At 40.1% G+C, this 17,513-nt stretch overlaps 1 protein-coding gene across 5 annotated transcripts in view; it reads left to right on the top strand.

Moving 5' to 3' along the window:
* Positions 1-17,513, top strand: part of LOC120770414 (hormone receptor 4) — a 154,278-nt gene that overhangs the window by 21,998 nt on the left and 114,767 nt on the right. For all 5 annotated transcript variants that reach the window (XM_040097850.1, XM_040097851.1, XM_040097849.1 and 2 more), the window contains exon 2: positions 4,985-5,113. The gene's annotated coding sequence lies outside the window, so the exon portion shown is untranslated. The remainder of the gene's footprint in view (positions 1-4,984; positions 5,114-17,513) is intronic.

The raw sequence follows: 17,513 nt of genomic DNA, 5'->3' as shown, positions 1-17,513 counted from the left end.
GACGAGCTTGCCGGCTCTGCAGCTGTTACCAGAATAGGTATACTTCCATTCCATGTGTCCTATACTCTTGGCATAGGGGGATTCTTACCTGATTTAAGGATTGGGTAAAAAAGAACGGTTACAACATTAAATTACATTGCAGTTTTGGCGACGATTTCCTTCAAAGCTTGAAATATTTTGACTATACAGTGGTACTCCAATATAACGAATGATATAATGTTGGGGCCGTTCGTTAAACTGAAATATTCGTTATATCGGAAACGAAAACTAAACTAATATTGGTACATATATGTTTAAAAATAACTATTTATTCATGAATTCATAAGCATTGGTTGAAATAAATACATATACAATGGAAAATGCATTCAATAAAATTAAAAAAAGTTGAATTTTATAACAAAAATATGAGCATTATTCAACTGAAAACAAATTTGTTATGCTCACTTGCTTTTGTGGGCGAGAAATTTTGAGATCCTGTGCCTTTTGATGTAGGCTTTTCAATAAAAATATTTTTTCTTGTTCCACGTTGTTATCTTCAGACCATTTGATACACTTCTCAAAGCAGTCGATGGCATCAGTATGCTTTATTTGCGGCACAGCTACAACCGCAACGGTATCACCTTCCTCCTCTTCCGAAATTTCTATAGCTAATTAATTTTCTTTGAACGGTGCCACTAAATCAGCTTGGGAGGACAGTTTTTCGCCAGATTCTTTTAAAATTCGGATCCCAAACCGTTTTTTAAATTTACAAAACCAACCATTACTTGCCTTAAAATTTTCATTGGGATATTTTGTATTACGGATTTGCACAGCTTTGGCTTTTAAAATATTTCTGTTAATAGGTACGTGCTTTTCACGCTGGGAGACAAACCACTTATATAAAGCCTTTTCCATCGTATGATATTCGCCTTTCTTTAACGATTGTCGTCTCAATGTGCCAGCATGTGTACCTTTAACACTTCTTATCACTTTCCGGCAATTTTTTAAAATTGTGCAAACACTCGATTTTGGAATACCATATTTCAAAGAGATTTCATTCAGGGTTTTCCCCTTTTTATTGTCGTCAATTATTTTTAATTTGTCACCCAAGCAAAGCCGTTTTCGAATTGAAGGCATTTTTAAATAATTTATGCGATATCCTCACTTTACCACTTTGAACTCACAACTGATATTTCGCGCAATGAAGCGTGCATAAAAAAATAAATAGAACTCTTTAAAAAAAATAGCTCAATAATAAAAAGAACTAACGGGTATTTAACTGCCTGCATTGTTTTTTGTTGTAATACAACCAAAGCCAAATACAAACGCCATACATTCGTAATATCGAGTTCATCCAATTTCCAGCTTTCGTTATATAGAGTCATGAATGTATTGAAAAACAGCGTTCGTTATATTGAACATTCGTTATATCGGCGTTCGTTATACTGGAGCACCACTGTATTTGATTGGATTTTCGATCTATAGACTCTCAGCGCCTTTCATAACCTTTCTAGCTCAGTAGAGGGACTTTTATTAATCAGTAGACGCAAAGTTAAAAAGGTTTCGCCTGAACAGGAATAAATCCCTTCGAAAATGAGAACTCACTTGACTTGCGGAATTAAACGCGTATATGTATGTATGTATCAACTGTCTTCCGCACTAGCATTGTAAGCCCCCTCCTGCTCCAACCACAATATAAATAACTAGATAAATACATATACATATGTATGTATATCTCATTTTTTGCCTCACATTTTGCTGTCGCCGTCGATTTTTATGAATGAAAACCGTAAAAGGCAAAAACGCAGCGGTTTGCTTTTCAAGTTAGTTCCAGAGTGATTTGTACCAACAAAAACAAACAAACAAACAGCGCAACCACAGTGCATCAATAAAAAAAAAACGCAAAAACTCACGCAACAACAATGTGAATGGGCAGCTGAGTAAAAGCAACAAAGCGTGAAGCGCTTTTCAGCAGCAGATGTTGGTTTGTTGTTATTGTTTTTGCTAGCTTTGGTCAAACTCGCGACACTGTGTTGTTGCTGTTGCTCCATCACTGCGCCCACGTGGCGCGGCGCTGCCAGCAGCAGCATTGTAACAGCAGCTCAGAAACATGCGAGAGGCAGCACAAACAACAAAGCACAAACAACAAAGCACAACCAACAAAGGAAAAATAAACGCGAAAGTGAAACAAGAGAATGAAAGAAATATGCCGGCATATCCGACACGCGGTCGTAAAAACGTGAAACGTACAAAGCGTCACGGCGCGACAGCACCCGCGCGATAACAACGCGCCAATAGCAACAACAGCAGTGGCAGTGCTGACGACGGCGACAACAAAAGCAGCGTCAGCAACGAAGCAACTTGGCGCGTCAACTTAGCGTACAACGAAGACGTTTTGCGAAGCTTACTTCGCCTTTTCCGCTGTTTACACGCGCTTCCCTTGCACCGGCTGCTTCCTTGCGACGGCACCTTTGGCTCAACGTCTTTCTTGTGCCTGCTGTAGCGGATGTACTTTTCGGTTTCGCGCGTATCGCTTGCCCGCCTGGCACAACTGTTGACAGCTGTTGTTGCTACTTTCGATGGCATCACCACCAAAAACAACCATAAACGACCAAATCAGCGAGGTCATCAACGCCTTCGTCGCCATCATTATAACTTTTGGTAGCTGGAAAAAAGAACAGCTGCAATAAAAAGCGGCGAAACGGAGTCAAAAGTTTGCACACATCTTGTTGTTGTGACTTTTTAGCCAACTTCCCTGTGCCAAGGCGACTTGTTGCTCTTGGTTGTCGGAGTGGTGTGTTTGATTTGTTGGTTGTTGGCGTTGTCTTTGTAATGGCTTTGCACCTTGTTACATGTGGGGATGAGGGCATGAAGCCAGGCGTGCGAAAACAGCAGTCAGACGACATTTTTTGCGGCAAAGAAACAACATAAGGAATAGAAGATGAAAAGGTAAAGACGTCACGGTCTTGAAAGCGGTGGTGTGTCGAATGGTGCAATCATAAAGACAGCTCTTGAGAATGGTTCCTAACGGGTCAAGGTCAGAACTGCTCTATCTAAAAATGGTGTGGTTCGGTTGTATCTCACGCAGTCAGTTAGACAGCTCACTCGGTCGTAACTAGTCTAATTCAAGCTCCAGCAGCTTCCGATACCAATTTGTGCCAAAAACAACTTCAGTCTCGACTTTTTTTTCATTTCCGACCACTGTTGTCTGCCAACCACAAATGCTCGCTCAATTAGTTGCTTATTTGCCGAGAAAAAATAGGAAACTTTGTGGCACGCGTCTGGCACGACCTCAATCCAAGCGCCGGCGTCACCTTTGAGTGCTGCCAGCACGAATAAAAGGAAAAACAACAGAAAATAAAAACGCTTTTGTAACTTCATACCCACATACAGTTACATATATATGTGCGCACATACACACACGCCCCGGGAAAGCCCAAGCAGTCAAGTGTGCAAATGCGAGGCCAAGTCAGGCCAGGCCAGGTTAGCGACGGCGGCGTGACGTCTGTGGCGAGGGTGGAATCACCCACAACGAAGAAATTCGTAGACACTTGCCAGACACTTTGAAGCGCCACTCACTCACTAACATTACCCAACACACACACGCACAAACAATCGGGTGGCGGTGCTGTTAGTAAGAATGCGGCACGACTGTTGGCGCAGCTGTCGTGTTAGAAGTAGTTGTGGAGTTGACTCCAAGTAAAAGTGTGTACCGTTATGAGAGTGCACGAGTGTGTATGGTGTGTTTGTTGCGGGTTTGTGTGTAAAATGTGAAAAGTTTTGATATTTTTCTCACAAAATGCCACACGAAGCACACACACACATACCCACCGTCTACACTTTGACGACGCACTGGCGCTCCCTGCACGCCGCTCGCTCACTCACTCACTTACTCTTCACTTGTGTTTCTAATGCCGCTTTTTGCTCAATCTGCCCTCCCATTACGGGTCCCAACACGTCGCTTTTCTTCATTCATTTCTTTGTTGTTACTCACAGACGGTTTTGTATGCGATTTTTCCTTTCCCCCCTTCACGCTTCTTGCACATACTAGCAATGCTCTGCCGAGTGTGCCGCTGTGTGTTGTTGCCTTGCTACTCACATACTTCGGGCGAATTCCTTTTTATTTACCACTTGGGAGGTATGCTAAGATAAAATAAAGCTCTACGTGCCCTGTGCGTAGTGTGGGGGGGATATAAAACTCTGTAGCTGTCCTGGCTGTGGCGTGCTGGCCGATTTGCTCGTAAAGTGCTGGCATTTTGGCAACTGTTGATGTGCTACTGTGATTTTTACGAAGCCACATTGCTTCTCTCCCACGGTCGTTGGTTGTTGTTATTGTTGTTACGCCTTGTACTGTTATTTTATTTTTGTATTTCGGTGTGTTTTTATTTTATTTTTCTACCCCAAAAGCAGCAAGCAGCAACAGGTTGCTATTTGGCCTGCTGGCTTGGCCCTTTGTCCGCAACGTTAAGCGTTTCTTTCACTCTGCTCCATTGTTCAGGCACTGGCTCTTTGGTGAGGTCTTGGTACAAAATAGCAAATATATTTTTACTAAATTACGGTGATTTAAGCTTTGCGGTGGTGAGAGGAAGCTACAAACACCGACTAAGTGGTCCGCTTTTCTCGCAGTCACTTAGCTCTGCTTAGCTTCATAATGGTCTTATTACGCTTGAAATATAGGAAAACACCCCGCTAACGGTTTTCTTGTGAATTTTTCTATTTCATTTATTTGCTTTTTTGCTTTTGCATTTCTTTTGTATTTCTGTGCGCTGCTGAGCTTAATTGTGTTTGAAAAGCCAGCAACGCTTGCAAGTTTTGCTGCTCTCCCGTTAGCTTGTGTAGAATATAGTGTAAGCGTTGGTGAACTTCCGAAGCCATTTTATTTGCGCAAATTGTGTGCTGCTAGTTACGCCAAGTGGGTCAAGAAATTATAATACTTATGATTATAGTTCTATTTAAATATATTTATTACTCAAAACTTTATAGATTTTATCCTATTTATTTTCAGTTAGTCCCAGCAGCCAAAAGCAATAAAAACACGTTGGAAAGGTGAGAATTATTGGCCCTGCAATTTGTTGTTATCGAATAACTGTCAAACGTCAACCCCCTTGTTTGGAAAAGCTGGACGAAATTCAAGGTACGCTCACTTCCGCAAGACCAAAATGACTATAATTGAATTTCTCTAGCAAAATAGACCTAAGGTCGCGGTGCATTCTTCGTGAAATAATCTAATCTCTAGCTTATATATAATACTAAGAATGTGTGAGGAGGTCTTAAATAGAATTTCGGAGAAGGGAGAAGGGCCTAAAATCCTCATCGCCAAATCCATGGCTATGCTATTTACCCACTGAACGAAGAACTGGACATCAAGATTTCCGTCGGCGATGTCGAAACTTGGCCGATAAATAACCCTAAAATTATTGTTGTCACAATCGACAGTATGGTACTCCTTCTTTCCGCACATAACCGCGATTGTAACAAAAGTCCAAGCCGCAACAAGATCACCAAGTCGCTAATCGGCAGAGCTTGAGGCAAATAAGAGACGTTGTTGGCAACATGCAACACAATCGGCCGGTATGTCATAAACTACGCCGCCCCAATATGTTCCCCTTTATGCAGCAAGACACAGTTGGAGAAGACACGGACCTGCCAGAACACCACGCTCCTTTTATCGGGCATCTACATAGTAGTCCGCTTCCTGTAAAGGAGCATAACTCATTTCTCTTCAAGCGGTTTCTGTTCTGATATTTTTGTTGGAATCATGCCTGCAGTTACCTAGAACCATATATCGACCAAGTTTCGGATACATTTAACTTCCGACAGGCACTGAACATGTCTCTTCAAGCAGACATGGTATTTTTGCTGGAACCATGCCTGCAGTCACCCCTGTTTTGAAGCGGATGCGATTCTTAGGAACATCAGTAGAATACGTCCATGACCTAGAACCACATTCTCGACCAAGTTTCGGACACAAACGACGCCCGACAGGCTCTGAACGCCACACACATAGAAGCTATTAACACCTTCATTGACGCCCTCTCAGTGAATGGATACTTGGAGTCCAAACACCGCTAAGAACAAGAGCTCGAGTTGCCGCGTAAAACAAAAGTGACTTCAGCACAAGTTCGCTCTGGGTATTAGACTAGATTCTGTTACACTAAACCTATGTTCTGCGTGCAAATAGTCTCCGCCTAAAACTAGTTACATCTTTGCATGCCCAACGAAACCTACTCACATAACCCCCCCTCAAACTATGGTCCGAACCCGCCGAAACAGCTCATTTCCTGGGCCTGCCGTTAAGTGACTTCAGTGATAGCTAACCTATTGGTTTCCCCCAAAGAGCGTCTAGAAAATCGTTACAACAACAACAAGCTGCTACGTTTGACTTCAGTAGACATCTGGAATACAGGTACAAGGATGTCCGAAAAGTTATAGGACTGAGTCGATTTAAAAAATTGATTGAAGCAATAGTTACAACTCTTTAAAAACTTGCAAAATAGGCTCCTTCTGCGTCGATGCAGCCTTAATCGCTAGAGCTGCATCCATGGCGGTTGGGAGTCTGTCTAAGTTTCAAGTCTCTAGTTTCAGAAGAGTTGCTTCTGAGCATAACTAGCCTATTAAAGGACTTCCGGAATATACCTCATAATTTTTTCCAATGTAGGAAAGAAAATTTAAAATCTTTGCTCTAATAAATCGGCTTGCGGTTTGAACTTTTTCATCATCTGATTTATTGCCTTGAAATAAATCATCATTACACTTACGCGCTGCCGATTTCTTTACTTCTTCTTAATGCCAAATCGGATAAACAGTAACACTAATGTTATGACCTTCCGACTGGCGTATCCCAATTGGGCGCCTACTACTCTACTGGGCTCTTCTTGCCATAAGCGGCACATAACCTCAAAGGCTTGACGTTGTTTTCGCAAGAAAGTAAATTCAGTTTTCACTATCTGACTTGCGGGCTTCATTTTGTTTGGCATATTTATATTCGCACATTATTTACACACACTCATACGCATATGTACATATGTCATATAGTCCGCTTAAGTGTGTGCGTGTGTGGCAACGCTTGTTATTTTGCGAGTGCAAATAAATTTAGTGCGAAATTAGAAACCAATCAACAGCAATGCTTCAATCGACTTCAATCGCGCAAAAGACATAGAAATATCGGTGTTTATGCGCATATGCATGTATGTATATATGTATATTTGTTTGTATATATGTACATACATATGTATATTATTTGTGGCTTCAATGGCATGCGCTAACAGTTATTTGTGCCTTGCGAATTTCCAAGTTATTTTCAAATTGGTTATCTTTGTAATTGTTTTGTGCCAATTGCAATTATTGTACGAAATTACCGGCGAACACACGCACACATACACACACACACACGTATGTAGAGACATGGTTAGGCATTTGTGAGCGATTTATGTCTATTATGATAATTTCTATGGCTGCTCATTATTGTTGTTGTGATTATTATTATTATTGGCAGCCGTTGATTGTGGCAATATGCAAATATTGCGTAAAAGGATTTGCGAAAATGGCGATAATGCAAACGAGCATGGATTTATGGCTTAAAAGATAATTGCGGATACAAGAAGCGCGGCATTGACTTGCAATACAAGCTTAGTCTACGTACAAAAAATAAATACATATATTTATTTGCATTTGAAATATAATTGCAGCGCCAAAATCGAACAAAATTTGTCTGAATGTGAGTGTGCAGCATGTTGCAGTTAAGCAGCCTTTAAAGCGCCTTCGAAGGCTTTTGGCACTAAATAAGCGACGCTTACGCTCCAACTTTACCTCGCAGCTTTCCTAGAAATACAAAAAATATTGCAAAATATCTAAAGCTGCTAATTAATAGCAACGAATGGCGCACGACAATAACACGCAACAACACAAACAACACACATATTAATTAGAAAAAAAATTTTCTGCAAAAGCCGAATGCAGCAATGGCCAAAGCAGGCGCTTGATATGCTCGATACACGTACATATGTATGTATGTACATATGTATGTGTGGTTGTTGTGATTATACGAAAATATACAACAAATAATCACGCAACAATTAATTTAGCGCGATTTGCATGCAACAGCGAGCAGCTCCAAGTTGGAGTGACATTTTGTGCCAAGGAGTTGTAAACAAGCAGACACACACGCACACGTATACATACATATACACCTATACATATGTACATACCTATTTATATGCATGTTTATTATACTACTTACGTGTTGTTGTTGCACTCACGCCTGCATTTCTAAGCAACATTGTACGCGGTAATTAAGCGCAATATTTTATGCTGCTTTATGCTTAAGTTGAGTTCGGTTTCGAAAGCACTCGCAGCCGGTAATTTAGCAAATTCATATGCATACTTACAAATGTGTTTAAGTAATTTTTAATTTCATATCTTTATGTCGGTAATTTGAATGGCTAATAAGAATATTTCGGCAAGCCAAACGTGCCCCTCGAAAGCCTCCAGCTGAAATGGGCGTGAGCAAGCAGGTTTTTGTAATTTTACATCAATTTAAATTGAATTTGTTCATTAACAAGTAACATTTTAGTTTGCGAAATGTTTTTTTTTTACAAAATAAAAATGTGTTCTTTATCAGCGCCGATTTGAAGGGGCATCGCAAATCCGGTTTCTAAAGAAACCATGTGGCATGCATTGACATTGGTATTTGGCGCCGGAGAACTGCACTGGTGAAGAACTATAGTCTATGGCTCAAATAACCAATACCTTGAACACTTTATAGACTTTTAGATGAGGTTTGAGCAAGTTATTTCCAAGTTCCTACAGAAATTAACAACAGGGAGTCCAGCTTACAGTCTCATTCAGACCAATATAATAGAGCGAGAATAACCTTTAGTTAAATTTCATGTAAGCTGGAGCTTGCACAGCAATTAAGGACGTAATTTTTGTCTTCTTCATAACATGTTTTACACATATCAATATAACGAGTGTTCCAAGTAGAGGTACTCATTTGACAGCGTAATACTTTTATTCAGTATTGTTTGACATTTCATCATGGAAAGTCTTACGCCTGAATAATGTTTACAAATCGTTCGCTTTATTACGAAAATTCACGTTCTGTAAAGAATGTGTTTCGAGAGCTTCGCTCAACTTGTAGTCAACATAATCATCCTACTAAGCAAACTAATCGCCACCATCATCCGCCTTGAGATGCTGTGAGTGTACATGAAGATCGTGGAGAGTCGATTCGGCGCCGTTCGCAGCAACTCGGACTGACGTATGGAATGACTTGGCGCATTTTACATCAAAAAATAAAATACAGCTTGTGCGAAAATTGAAGCCGCTCGACCTTCCCAAGCGACATCGCTTCGTTCTATGTGTTCTTGAGAAGTGCCAAGAAGATCCGACATTTTCGAGCCAGCTTTTGTTCAGCGATGAGGACTATTTCTGGTTCAATGGGTATGAAAACAAGCAAAATTGCTGCCTGAAGAGATTCTAGAGCTGCCAGTTTAGCCAGACAAAACAACGATTTGGTATGGTTTGAGTGCCGGTGGAATCAGGGTGGAATTTCTTCAAAAATGATGCCGGTGAGAACGTAACCGTCAATGGCGACTAGTTGATACCTGAAATTGAAGCTTGTGATTTTGGCGACATTTGGTTTCAACAAAACGGCGCCACTTCCCACAGATCGCATCAATCAATGGATTCATCGAGAAAACAATTCGGCTAGCAGATAATTTCCGGTTTTGGGTAGGTCCATTGGCCAATAAGATGGTGTGAAAACTATTACAGATGAGTAAACTTACGTCGTGAAACACTAAAAGTTCCGTCGGAATCGCAAAAGGCCTATTCGAGCCATTCGTTACTAAGCGAAGGCTCAAACAAGGAGGCTCTCTGCCGTGCAAATTCTTTGTTTTTTTTTTTCTGAAGAAATTAATACGGACTGTAAAGTGGAATGGACAAGGTATAATCTTCTATATCGTCGATGATGTTAATAAAATTTGCCTGAACAACGGCTTTTTCTAAGCTGAAGTCGTAGATTATTAACACCAACACAAATATCGCCTCGAAATCCAGCACAGAATCACAGGTGCTACATTGGACCTGAGCAGGCAATTGAAAAGTAAAGTCGTCTCACTCACAAAGACCAAACTTTATTCAAAAATATATTCCCGTCCTGTTGTATAGTGCGGAGACATAGACAATGTCAGCATCTGATGAGACGGCGTTAGGAGTGTTCAAAAGAAAGGTTCTGCGGAAGATTTATGGTCCTGTGCATCTTGGCAACAGCGTATACCGGAGTCGATGGAACAATAAGCTGTATGAGATATACGATCACATTGACATAGATCAATGAATCACGAGACAGCGGCTACGCTGGCTATGTCATGTCGTCCAAATGGATGAAAACACTGAAGCTGTGGAAATAATCGTAATAATGATCGCCGGTGGAAGTCGAGGAAGAGGAAGACCTCCACAGAGGAAGACCGCGCTGCCACAATCTGTCACGATCATTATTACGAGCTGTTGTCGATTGTACGCAACAGGCGGTGACGGCCCACAGGCCAAGCGACCGATAAAGCGTTGCACACACGCACAAACGTCGGCCGGCTCGCCGCGACGCACCCAACAGGCGATCAGGCATCACTGGTGGCAACACTAAATTCGCATATCTGCTTGCGGTGCAACAAACAACCGTTTTTTTCATTTAATTCATACAAAATGCACTATTTTATGGCGCTTTAATGTCAATAACATGCATTTTATATGCGTTATAAAGCAATGTGGAATATTTTCAAGCGATTTTATGCTAATTGCACTTGAAAGTTTCGCTGATTTATGACGCAAATTGTTGTTGTCAAATATTAATTGGTTGATTAGTTGGCTGCTCGCATGACATATAGTTTGAGTTAGTGTACCGTTTGAGATACAATGTTGTACTTGTGAGATTTTTTAGATTTGAAAAGGTAAAGGTAGTTCAATAGATCACGCAGTTGGCAAGGCCTTCCTGCTTTACTTGAGTGAAGGGTCGATCTGTTACTTGATTTCGCAAAAACGAAGCATCTGAGGATTAAGAAGTACTCGTTTTAATATTCATAGTTCTCACAACGGTTCATAAAACAACGCCAAAGTGTGATTTTAAGGTTAGAAGGGATTCAGCAATCTCATCTGTTGAACTTTCCGATTATTTCTCTTGTTTTGAGAGGTAAGACCGTCAAACGCATGTCCTATTAATGTATGGGAGAGGAAGTTTGAAAGCAACCGGTTAAGTAACTAGTAAATACTTTTCCACATTTAACTGGAAGATATTTGTGTCTACACAATATTCCGATAACCACGTTCTCACGTTCAAATATCCACAGATGTTCTATTCAGATATGCTTCCTTGTTTCTTACCGTTTGGTGGTATCTTCGTTCAATGGTGACGTTTTTTTAGGAAATTGTGTTATGTTCTAAAAACAAATCAAATACTTATGGCTACCCTGCGTCTCCAATAAATCACAGTTATCAAGCCATACACTTTAGAATGAAAGATTTCAAACACAACTGTACCACATTTGTATTCATAACGGCGCTAATTGCTTCGCCTCATTGCGAATAACTCATTAAAAGGTTAAATATCTTTTCATTGAACTTTGTACTCAATTGCGTTATTGAACTGATGAAATGACGAACGATCGAACGACCGAGTAATGACGGCGATTGCAACGAGCGAATAAAGTATTCAAATGAGACTCAAATTACAGCTCATTGAATGCAATGAGCGCCACAACTAAGTACTTACTTACTTACATATATAGAAATAAATTAAAAATCACTCGACGCAGTAGCAATTTAATAACGGAAAATGATTCACATACAGACCCCGCACAACACCCCTCGCCTGCCAGGGCAACAAAAAACAAAGCATCGCCCTAAATCAATACAATCAGCGGTTCATAATTGAGAAACAATCTAGAATAATTACGCCGAACGGCACTCAAATCAATGCAAATGAGTTGCCGTTGCCGGCGAAGTCTGGATTTTTCCCAATCAATTGGCCCAAAATGTCGAGGAACGAGCGTAAGTAGCAGCCGAAATGTAACGATCGTCGCAGCGCCTGGCTATGCTGTGCCATGCCACGCAAAGCTAATGATCGCTGAATGTCGAGCGCGGAGAGTTATTAATAGTGATGATGTTGATTGTCATCAGCGTTAATAATTGAAGGAAATTATACAAATTTATTGTGCGGCTGTCGGTATGGTGGAAATGTCTGTGACGCGTTTGTAAATCAGGGCTAAATTAATAAGAGGGGCCCCCTGCATATGCCTGCATATGTGTGTATATTATTATTATAGGAGATGTCGTCGTGTGGACATATAGTACATACATACATACATATATACTTATGTATATGTATACTTATATAAATGTGTACGCTTGCCTCATTTCAGCAGCCGTCAAGTTAATATCAATTTATCGATTTCGTGGAATTATTTCAATGAGGTATATGAATATCGTTATGTGATACTTTGCACAAATAAGCAGAAATTGCCAGTAATTTTGTATTGGAAAACATTTTATCTAATTTATTTATATTTTCGTTTTGTCTTTCTATTTTTAACTTGAAATGAAATAAATACAAAAAATTATTTATAAAGCATTATTAGGTTAGCTAAGGTTATACTGGCCGCCTGTCACTTCAAATTTATTTTTACTGGTCCTTCGTAATGCCAGATGCTGAACGATCGGAATCAAGTTAGTGTAAGGCATTTTTGTGTATGTGTAGGGTGTTATGGCCTCGGTGCAGTTCAAGTCCACTTTTTTCTTGTTCTCTTCTATTTGATTAATTTTTTAATCAAAATTACAATTATATTTCTCTCAGTGTATGTTGAGCGATGAATAAGTAGTATATATGTATGCACTCAACATATCTTGTGGCGCCAAATCAATACATGCTTCATTAAAAAATCCTCTGCTAATTTAGATACATATGTATGTATACAATTTTGATTTAACTAATACATGCGCACACACATACACACACGCATACATTATAGGTATTTTATCTGTGTGTGCGTTCAAATTTAATTCGTTCTATTTGCGCCTCATCAGCATAATAATTTGCTGGGTACAGTTCTCCAGCTTTCAATTAATGAAGCCGCATCAATGCGCGGTCGCACACACGCACACACGCACACACCCATACACACTCGCCTACATTTAGTTTAATGTGCATAAATACATTTGCAATTATTTATTTACTTCACTCATTTGTTGTTGTAGCTAGTTATTTATTGTATTATTGGCGCACTTGTATATACATCAAAGTATTTTTGTTATTGTTGTTGCGCTCGTATTCATAATAATTGGCAGCGGCAATGAGCGCATTGACGCCACAAGCGTGTTGCCAGCCAACCAATAATAAACGAGTAAAAAAATCAAAATACGAATAAATAAATAAAAGCAAATTGAGACGAAAAGCAAAGCGCACAACACAAAACCAAATATAACAACAACAACAGTGCGCGCGAGAGAGATGTGAAAAACAACACACACACACACGACGCACACACTAAAATATCAATCGGCATTATTTGGTTGGCAATGTTGTTGTGATTGTTGTTGTTGTTGTTGCTTTAAAGTGCGTGTGTTTGCGCATGCGCACAAGCAATTTTCTGCGATAAACGAATTGGATATCGGTGGCGGCACATGTGCGCGGTGGCGGCGCGGGGTGGCGGCGTTGCATGTTGGCACCCGCTGCCGTTGCCGCCGCCGTTTATGTTGCTGATGTAATTCAACAAAATTTTGTTTATATTAAATGCAACGGCTGCCTTTTTTGTTGATGTTGCTGTTGTTGTGTTTCTAGTTTCGTTTCACCTCAATTGACTGCCATTAACGTTTGACAGATTTAATTATTTACAATTAGAATCATAATAATAACAGCGGCGCGAGCAGCGCTGCAGAGGGGAACGCAACGCACAAATATTGGAAAGCTAAAAGCACAAACAAAAAAGTAACAACAACAATTTGTGCGCATAAAATTTTATTTTAATTGCGCGTTTGAATGCAAAGAGTAACCATTTTAACTGTAATTGCGGGCACAGCAATTAAAAATTATTAATGTTAATTAACATGATTTTTTCGATAATTTATACACACACATACACACACTTATACGTAATCATTACGTGTGTACGTCAATGAACAAACTCAATAGTTGATGAAGTTCTCGAAAACGAAGAGCGAGCGATTGGTTGACACAATTCTGTGAATGAGCACTTTCGTTGTTTTCCGAGCCTTTTCTATATATTATCTGGTCTAAAATATGGTATTCTATATCTTAGGTAACTGACCAAGCTTCTCTCTTTTACAAAGAATGAAGAGAGTGACTCTTCTACTGCATGTTGCATGGCGAGATGATTACCACATTGTACTCCGGTTTGCTTAAGGCCCTACTTTAGAGACTGTGACATGGCAATTCGCGCTCTAACAGTCTCTAGTGAACCAAACAGTCTTTAGTGAACATATAGTATCAACTCTGGAGCGAGATCTGTGGTATCCTTGAGATTTTGAGTGCTATTGGGGATAGTTTTGGGCACAGCTTACATATAAGCTGCCTTCGATTCGCCATTTTTATACTCTCTTCTGCTCTCTTGTAAAAAAAGCTACATATAAAAGCAACGACAAAGTTATCGAGTTGATTTCGTGCAAAAGAATATGCAAATACCTCATAAAAGTGGTACAGCCGCTAACTTCTGTGCCACCAAGCTCTGGTTTGCCTATTTTAGCTCTCTTTTACCATTGCAAATGGTCCAAATAACAATTGAAATACAAATTTCTATTGGTTTGATTTTAAAAACTCAAGACGTTAAGTGAAATATATTGTCTCACCTTTCCAACACTATATGGTATGACCCAATGTGATTGGCAGCACTGGAGATATACGACTGCAAACACATCTATTGATAAAATACGAAAAGATTTTTTCGACTAACCAATATATAGGTTATAGAAAACATACATAAGTATCTAAGCGGTTTCTAAAATATTTTTTGGGCGAAAAAATCATTTCTCTCCTAAGAAAGATTCTCGACACTACTGCGTTTGCGTAAGAAGACCTATGAGTGCAGGGTTGCACAACAAGCTCTGTAAATTTCTTTGAGCATCTGGTATAGTTTGTTCGATTCCTCGAGAGTAACGCTTGGCGAACTGAAGAGAGCTATTACATTATACATACATATATACTACGATATCCACATTTCAACGCATTTGTTGCTCCTTCATAGGATTCTAATCGATTCCCTTTTAAGCATTTTTTAGCGCACACTTTGGGACTCCAGCGCTTTCAAATTCGCAGCATAAAATAAGAATATGTTTAATTGCTACGCAAAGGTGGTACTCTCAGGGGAGCAGCTACTTCTCAGCTGTTGCAAGTGCCATTATTTTAGTGCGTGTTGATGCAACTCATTAAATTATTTGCAAAATTTAGCAATTAAATGGCACTAAAGCAAGGCATACGTCCAATAGCATTGCATAGACTACACACACAGCATATATGTACTGGCAGTTAGCAATGCAAGCGCTCTGTGTCCGCAAATCACTGCTGACTGAGTCAAATTGCGCGCATGGGTAATCATGATAGATTCTTACAACATGAAAACCGACCAGCTTTACTTACTCATTACAGTCGATACTCCCGTTTGCGGACACACTAACAACTCATAATTTATGCAACAATGATTATGAGCTCTCTAGAGTGTGCTTGTGCCACATTCCACAAATGGCAATTATTATTGAAAAGTTGTCCATTGATCGAACAGCTAACGATCGACGACGACGATCGCCGCCACAATGGATGGACCCGTGTCCGCTGGCTGCTGTCTGCTGGACGTTGCACTTGCCGTAATGTGTGGCAAATATGCACGCTTCGCAGTTGAATTTCACGCCATTTCGTGCGGTACTGGACGCCACTTATTTGCCGAGCGCTGGGCATTGCGTTTGTACCAACAATAAAGTAGAGGATTTTATTAATTGTGTTGCACGTCTGTGGCATAATAAAAATGAATTAAATACGCGGAGTGTCTGCGGTGTGCATGTGAATTGCAATAAAAGGAGAAAATGTGGCAAACACCAAAAACTAAGAAGCAAAATAAAAGCATAATCACCAGCATCTGCGTTACGTGCGGGAAACGGAGGAGCAGCAGAACAAAACGACAAGACAGCGCTGCTAAATGAGCAATAAAATGTTGCTGCACGGCGCATGCAAGCAACGCACGCTCGCATACTGGCGTATCAGCGCGCGGCAAGTGTGGAAAGCAGCAGCAGAAATCAGATTTGCAACACGAACGAACAACGAATGCGCGAGTGACGGCAGCAAGACAATATTGTTTAGCGATTGCCAGCGCTGGCCGAGTGATGTTTGTGGTGGCAAAATCGCCGCACTGCCACTCACCGTGTGCTCCACCCCCTTGCAGGCCGTCCAACTGCCAACAAGCGAACAGTGACGCATGCGCAGCTGCTGGCCACTGCCAACGACGGTTCTTTCCTTGCGTTGTGTCGCTCGCGTGCAAATTTAATAAATTTAAATTAAAATTGAGACAAAGTAGAGTGTTTTTTCCTACTGGCTGGCAGTCTTTTTGCCTTTGTTTTCTTGCATTTTTAGTTCTCAATTAAAAGAAATTGATAGCTCTGAATTATGTACAAACGCGCGCGAACGCCATGGCTGCCATGTCGTTCCTTCTCATGTAAGTGTGACAGTGATTGTGTTCCTGTCGGTGTCGGCGGCAGCGGAGTGTGCAGCGCCAAGCGGGTGGTATGGCTTTGTAGCGACAGCCAATTGACATAAATGAATGACTTGAATTTTATGCAAATTTATGTGCAAAGATTTCAATTATATAAATATGTACATATTTTTATGAAAAGCTCGCACATCAGCATGAAAATCGAAAATAAATCAGTAAAATGACAAGTAAGCAGCGGTAACTTATCAACGCTCTAATGAGAAGAACGTGTGCGAGTGTGTGTTTCGAAATAAATGTTTTCTGCGGGAATCAAAGTGAGAAATCAGAATTTATTTATAACAGTTCAGTAAGCAGTAAGCGCGTTCTTCTTGTATCTGCGTCAACTCACAAATGAAAATAAATAAAAAGCGGCGAAACAAGGCAACGTGACATTCAATATTTTTTGCTTGCTTAGCGAAGTCGCGCACCGCAATGCGCACGCGTTGTTGCCAATTTTCCATTGCTAAGTTGGCAAGCACTTAACATTTAACTATCTTACTTATATATATATTCTATATAGGCCTGTTTTTCCTTAACTTTTTAAATGACTTTTGTCACTAAATTCGAAATAATTTAATTGAGCTCTGTTTGCTTTGTTAAACTGCATTACTTTGTATAATGTCAATATTTGAAATGAATAGCGCGGCGTGTTAAACAATTTTGTGTTTTTAATCGCACTAAATACATATTTTTATGCAAATAGTATGGTAGTACTTAATTTTAATTGCTCTACGCATGTCATGATTTAATATAAATTAACTTAAATTTATACATATTTGTTTTTGTTTG

Source organism: Bactrocera tryoni, chromosome 3 (assembly GCF_016617805.1).
Source record: "Bactrocera tryoni isolate S06 chromosome 3, CSIRO_BtryS06_freeze2, whole genome shotgun sequence".
Taxonomy (NCBI): Eukaryota; Metazoa; Arthropoda; class Insecta; order Diptera; family Tephritidae; genus Bactrocera; species Bactrocera tryoni.
Note: the sequence above shows the minus strand (reverse complement) of the source record. Positions and strands in the feature narration are given on the sequence as shown.